Consider the following 7,643-nt stretch of genomic DNA (forward strand, 5'->3'; position numbering starts at 1 on the left):
TTTATTTCATTATAAGCCAATGGACAAAGATGCTCTTTCTGTTAAGATACTTTTGGAACCCAGAGCGGCTGAATGGTTACATGAGAGTGTTTTGATGTTACAGCAGGTAATTCACGGCGTACTGGCCTAAAGCCGTCCATAGAGCTATGCCAGATGATAAATAATATGGATTTAGTCAATGATGTCTGTCCTTGTCAGTAAAGCCTCTCTCTCTCTCTCTCTCTCTCTCTCTCTCTCTCTCTCTCTCTCTCTCTCTCTCTCTCTCTCTCTCTCCCTCTCTCAGGATTTCATTTTTTCTGAGAGGCTCTTAGAGGGAAATTGTCATGTTTTTATGTCAAAGGCACGCTTTTATCCGTTTGTTTTCCAGGGTGCTTAAAGTTGTTTACTGTGCCAGGGGGGCTTTCTGGCTCTGTTTGCGTATTTATATGCATGTGCCTGTGTATGTCTGTGTGTGTGTGTGCGTGTGCCTGTGTGAGACACCTAACCGTGGATGATGCAAGAGGGAGGTAGAAATTGGACATCTAAGCCATAATGTATGACTCAGAGTAAAGAAGTACCCGGGACAAAACTAACCAATGGCCTACTTATCTTTGATCACGCAAAGCTGCCATTGATTCCCAGCCAAATGTTGACATAAAATAAGTCAAACGTGCAGATGACCTTTCTGAATCTCCCCAAGCAGAGGAGGGTCAAGGTATAAAAGCTGGCAGAGTATGTGCTGGAAATTATTCCTCCTTGACATTTCAGGGACCCCGGCCCACCGGTTTTTAGCATTCCAGTCCAGGCACCAAAGAGAAAATGTCACCTTTTTTATTTACTTGGGGGAATACACCAATTAAATGTGACTTTAAGGCCAGGGCACGATAGCGCTTCTCGACCGCCGCCACGGTTGCTCTTGAGCAAACACACACCAGCACGGTTGCGCGTACACACACAATGCGTTCGGACACAAAAACACACACACACACTCCAGGACCGTGTCTCCTCATCGTGTCAGTGACATTTTCAATAATGCTGATGGTTGACCCTGTTGCGGTAACCTTTTTCACACAGGCAATTTAGGATTAGTCTCTGTAGCTCTCTGAACTAACTGCACTGACCTGTCGTATGTTAAAATGAGCGGTCACTCTCCAGTAGCCCTGCTCGCAGCCTTTAGTTTAAACTCACTGTGAACACATGCTGGATAACCTTGCTTATGACCTGCAATGCAGCCATCATCCTCATCACACTCCAACTTTAAGAGAACTGCTATATCTTAATTAGTATTGCACTTTTTACAAAACTCAAAAAGGACTTCACAAAGGAATAAATCGATTTTAATCAGAAAGCTTGAGTTAATAAATGTTGAGACAGAAATTCCTCATCAAAACAGCCTCTCTGAAACCGACTTCAGTGACCACCTGAAAAGAGGTTGGTGTAGACCAGTGGTTTTCAACGGGGGGTCCAGGTACCCTGAGGGGTACTTGAGGGTCTTTCTGGGGGTCCTGGCAAAATGAAGAGTAGTTAAATTGTATTAAATTGTAACTGTTAGGACACAAAGATAATGTCTGAGTGATCATTTTAACATTATCACTTAATCTCACCACTTTGAATCTATTTGTCAGTGCTCAAGTATGGCGTCTTTAAACGGCACAAAGCTAAACATGTTTTCATATTCGTGCACCCCGAGCAAAATGAATAAAATGAAATGAAATGAAAGTCAGAGTTTGAAAAGTCTAGAAGACGATGCCGTGATGAACGGTCAGTGCCACAGGTCACTGTGCAACTTTAGCCTACACTATGGGTGAAGGCTAAAGTTGTGCCCCTGTCCCACTGCTAATTGGACTGACTAGAACTGAACTATGTCGTCTGTGGGCGGTGATGTGGCTGCATTGCAAAATTTACATCTTAACAGGTCATTTAGTCTTAAATTGAGTCTTAAAATTAAAATGTTTGTCTTGAACCAAGGGAAAAAACCACCAGTGGGATGAGGAAATCTCATTTGTTTCCAGTGCAGTTTAACTTGTTGCTGGGAACAAATGTTCAAACAGGGCAGAGTAAGGCAGATCAAACCACCAGTGTCAAGAGACTGACACTTGATTCAAGAAAATACTGGAAACAAGTTGATAATGCCACTTTCACATCATAAGGTATTTACTGAAAGTGCCAACTCCTGACTTGTAGTGTTCAACATCCAGCTCATAATTACAAATACGAAACTTGTTTTTTTCTAAAAGCCCTGACATACAGTGTCTGCCCTGGAGGTAAATAACAAGGAGGTATCTGAAAAACGGTGGCTGTTAGATGTAAATAAATCCAAATTCACTACTACTGTCATCATGCCTGCTTTTTAACCAACAAACAAAATCGGCTTTGGATATTTTTTCACTTGTTTCCATAAATACTGAATATGAGACTAAATGAGTTGTTAGGATGCAGATTTTTGCAGTTTGTAAGGTGTAAACTACAAACTCCTGATGACGCCCAGCACCTTTTTTTTTTTTCTCAAAAACGATGGGTATGTGCAACTTAAAGACTGTTTCACAACCACTGTCAGAAAACTATTATCCCTCTCTCCTATTTTGTCTGTTTCTCTCTACTGTATGTTATCTAATAAAGCAGAATGTCCCTAGAAATAATCTTAAAAACTCATTGAATACTCACTTTTCTCAGGGTATAGCGCTTGACACAATTTCCAGAAATCAGAAAAAAATCAGATCTGTGCCACAAAGAATGACTTTTTTTTTTTCAGCAGATTGGAAATCATATTAAATAATTAAAGTAGCACAGAAACATAGCACCTATGGTCATTATCACAATTTCACAATGCGGCATTCCAACAACATCCTACACAGTTTACGTTCTAGCCAAGTTTTGCCATTTGGCTTTCACTGTAGTTTACAAGAGCGGGATGGCGAGGTTCAATTGTCAATCGCGACTTGATGTAAAAATTTACAATTTTATGCAAGAAACTGCAGATCAAAAATGACTGATGCAACTCTTTAAATTGAACAGGAAATGTCTTTCTGAAGCACAAGGGATCTTCATCTCGCTCCCTCTCTTCAACCTCCCCCTCCTCTCTGTAATTAGTGCATTTTCAGTATTGCCAGCTATGTTTTCATCAGTGTATAGATGTGGTAGCCCTGGCAGAGAAAGCACGAGAGAGAGAAGGAGGGTGGGGAGGGTGTGGGGAGGTAAAGAGAGAGAGAGAGAGAGAGAGAGAGAAAGGTCCTCTGTGACTGTTAATAGTTGTCATCTCTCCCCTGGACATTCCTTTAATTGCTCTGCTCTGCCTGCAGGGTCATTATTACTCTGATCAAGTGCAACTCTGTTTTTCACCACTTTTCATGAATATCATTTTGCACACATATAAACAACTCCTCTGAGGCTTCTCAGGAGGGGGATCAAATTTGATCATGTAGCCGTATGTAAATGTAATGAATATTCTGCGCATCAGAGGTACGCAATATCTTGCATCCATACAGCTTTCCAACTTTCATCAAAAGTGACTTCTAAAACACTTTCAACTATTTTTTTTTTTTTTTTTTTTTTGTGAATCAACCTTACTTACTAACATCGGCTGATGTGGCTTTCAAGGATCTGATAGCATAAACTAGTTGACTTCCTGTAACTAAGCAAGGTTTAGGAGGGTCCCATTAAAATATCCTGACACTGGTTCACAGTTATCTTCCTGATAAAACGGAGCTCTGTCCCCCTGGGACCTCCCTCCTAATTGCTCTGCTCTGCCTGCTGGGTTATTATTGCTCTGATCAAGTGCAACTCTGTTTTTAGAGATTTATTGAATCATTTAACACTCACTGTACAGTAAAATGAATCCAAGTTTTCTTGGTAAACATGCAACACTGCAACATTTTGACGCAGCATGGCTGGGGTGATTGCCAACAAGTAGAAACTGTACTCCAGCAAAAAACCATCCCCGTTGGTCATTTGTACACCAGCTCATTTTCTACCTACAGTTACATTTCAACGTTAAGCGACCATGTGTAGCACTGTAAAACAAGGAGGCTGGTGGGGTGGTGGGTGATTTAAGCAACATCACTTTCACCAACCCCAGTTCAAATCCAAGCCAGAGCAGGGTTTTGTAACCTTAACCCTAACTGTTTCCTAACCTTACCCTCTATGACAAACATTCCCCGACCTTACCAATAACCTTCTCCTAAGCTTAACTTACTTTCAGTGGCTGGCTCTCTTGCTCAGGAGACGTTCATTTGGGTCATATTAGGGGGAAGGAACAAACAACCAATGTGGTTGTATGGATTGGAGAACTTGTTGCAAACATTTTGGTCAAGCTTGGTGCTGCAAGGGAAGAGAAACATCTCACTCTGCAAAATGTAACTGATATTTAAAATGGATACGGTTATTTACAAATGGTGCAATGATTTCGCCTTATAGCCTGGAACTATTTGTGAGTCCATCGGTCATGTTCGTCCTCACTAACGCAAAGACTGAAATTAACTGAAAATATTTTTTTAAAAAAGAGGGTTTTTCTTAAAAAAAGAGGAAACAACAGAAGGATGGGGATGAGGAAAGATTCAGGCAGTGGGATTTTCTACATGAATTTACCAAAGTCTAGGTCACGCACTGTATCTGCTCATCGTTCAGAATGATGCAGTTAGACAAACATCACATATTGATCACTTCCAGCTGAATAATGTCAGCTCTTGACATTTAGGATTGCGCCAAGGTTTTACATATCCACAGCAAGGTTACGGTTAAGGTAAATGTGCTATATTTGAAGCGCCTTTAACAGATGGTATTTGACGTTTTCCAAATATGTCAACATGATAAAGATCTTTGAATGGGGTGATGAGAGAGAGGAGAGACAGACAGCACCACAGCAGTGTTCATTCAGCAGGGCTGGGCTACAGCAGCAAGAAAAAAATTGCCATCACCGCTAAAGAAAATGTGAAATAATGGGAAAAAATGGATAATATTTCAGCCATATTTATCCCAATGGATATTTGGTAAATTAGCAATATTATCATAATAAAGTACCCAACTGTGAGAGCGCTTTCAGTGCTACAACCTGCCAGCACAAAAATAGACCTGGAACCAAAATTCTCTACTACCAGCAGTGATACAAAGAATTATGAGGGAAACACTGCAGTGTTGTTTGCCAATTGGTAGTCCATCACACCATATTGACTCTAGTGTGCAATCTAGTGTGCAGTAATTGTCAAATAAACAAGTGGATTTGCAAATATGGAAAGGCTTATTTCTCAATTCCATTCCCTAGATGTTCTCTAATTCAAATGGTCTCTTCGGTGTGGTTCTGAATGCAAATTGAGGCAAGTAAACATTCATATAAACTTCATACCATCTCCAAGACCTAACATCTGCCTGGCCAGCATTTACCAATGGATTAGGAGTCATCTGATGCAGATTACACCAGATACACACTGAAAACCTTTTGGCAGGTTCAGCTGGTCCAATAGTGCCACTTTAATTTTGCTCCCTGACAAGGAGGAGGAGCAGCAGACCAAGGTGTACACTCACAATTCAGCTCTTGGTCTTTGCCTCCTGTCATTCTAGTAGTAATTTCCATAAAAAGCTATGTTTTTTACATACTATTCACTCACACATTTCTGCAGAGCAAATTGGTTCATAAGGCAAAGTGTTGTTTTTCTGTGAAAAGCATTTTACTTAAATGTATTTGAGTAAGTATTCAAGGCTCATTTGCTATTCTCATTCATTTTGTCCCTTCTGACTGTCCCTGTTAGTGTTGCAGGCAATATTGCACCTCCATTGCCACAGAATGTAACATGTGCATACTGGCATCGGGAGGAAGCATTCATATCCAAGGTGTGACTGGTTGCCAGTGGTTCTGCCACAGAGCAACCTGCTTCAGTATTCAAATGACAGTGTACCAAAAAACAGCTCTATTATTCGCTTGGCTGAATAACAAGCCTTGTAACAATATTGTCAAATATAGTCCTTTGGATATCACAGGCAGCCTGTTGCCTATGATTCAACTCAGTAATGTGGTTAGAGGGGCCAAAAGCACATTTTACATCCAATTTTCTTGGGCTGTGCAGCCTGACAGCCTGTGGGCAGGCCGCTCAAAGCAGAGGATTCTGTAATGGTTGCATAGCTGTTGAAACAATTGGTTCTGCAGCCTCTGAAATACAGAAATTAAATTGAAGGAATAGTTGTCCTTTTTTCCTGTCAAATAACAGGAATGAGGACATCACTTATAGATGTTTGCAAACCCAGCAGCTGTATCTGGATACAGTGAACTACAGCAGATGACTGTTACGGAGTTGTATTAGTTCTTTGATATACATTATGCAAGAATGCACTTATGTTGTACAACAATGTATCTTTTTATTCGTGCATTTTTAATCACATATATACTGTATTTAAATTTCATACATTTTGCATATCATATGTGCATAGCTCACATGCTGTGTATAATTAACATTGTGAGTGTGTCCTCCTCTGTGTTTTTGCTGATACCATGTGTAGGGGTCAACGGCAGGCCATGTGAGACTTAAGCTTTCATATCCTCAAATTCATTACAGATTCTACTGAATCTACTATATTCATAACCATGTGGAATATTCACTGAATGTTGGATCATCACATTTTATGCTTAGTTAAGCAATTAGCCTAGATCATATGCCCAACAAATAAGTGGGACTCATTGTTAACTGGGTAGTCTGTTTTTCAGCTAGAGGCAGGCGCTTACACAGACTGTGTGTGTTGTAATAAAACTAGAACAACATTTGATCATCACTTTGAACTTGTATTGAATAAGGGGGCATTGAAAGGACACAACCTATTAGAATTTTTTGCATGCATCATCTGAACCGTAAAATTTATAAAATTAATAGTTGCAACAACCACTGTTATTTACTAGAGCAGCTCTCTTTGCAGAATTACAAAGTGTGCTTCGCAATAAACACTGTAATACACTGCTGAGAATTCAAAATACACAAAAGGGAGACTAGCCAAATAATAGCAGAAACATGAAAATGGCAAGTGTTTTATAATGTTTGATGAAAGGGGTAAACAGCGATCATTGATAAGACTTAAATCACACAGGCCACAGCATACCAACCCACGCTATTTACACTTGATAAACATACAAGCACAAGTATGAGCCCTACACAATTAACGTTATTGTCTGTTCCTTATATGATCAGTATATAATCTTATTAGCTGGCATTGTGTATGTTTACCTTTTCTATTTGTTCTGTTTGTGAGGGTAAAAAAATGACTGCTGGAATGTGTGTGCGTGTGAGGACAAATGGAAATCATCTCAACAGCTACAATAAAATATTTCTCATGGCTGAGTTATGTTTTCGTACCGTTGCTTTGTTGCTTTGGAATAAGTGGAAGTCAACCAGCCAGGCAGCCGTTCGCCTCCATTTGTTTTATAGCATGAACACCGCCACGGTTAAACACATTTGAAGTCTTTTAATAAGGGCTTTGAAATTACGATAGCACGGTCTCTATTTCATTTCATTCAATGCTACTCTTAAAATAGTATTTTTATCGCTTTATTGTTTAAACATTGGAGTCTGTGGCACTTCCATGTCTAATCCCCCCCTCATGACGTCAGTTAACCAAACATGGCACCAAGGTGAATAAAGCGAATTAGGATTGTAACTATGTATCAAAGGTGTCGTGCTGCGACTGGG

Source organism: Myripristis murdjan, chromosome 16 (assembly GCF_902150065.1).
Source record: "Myripristis murdjan chromosome 16, fMyrMur1.1, whole genome shotgun sequence".
NCBI classification, from domain to species: Eukaryota; Metazoa; Chordata; class Actinopteri; order Holocentriformes; family Holocentridae; genus Myripristis; species Myripristis murdjan.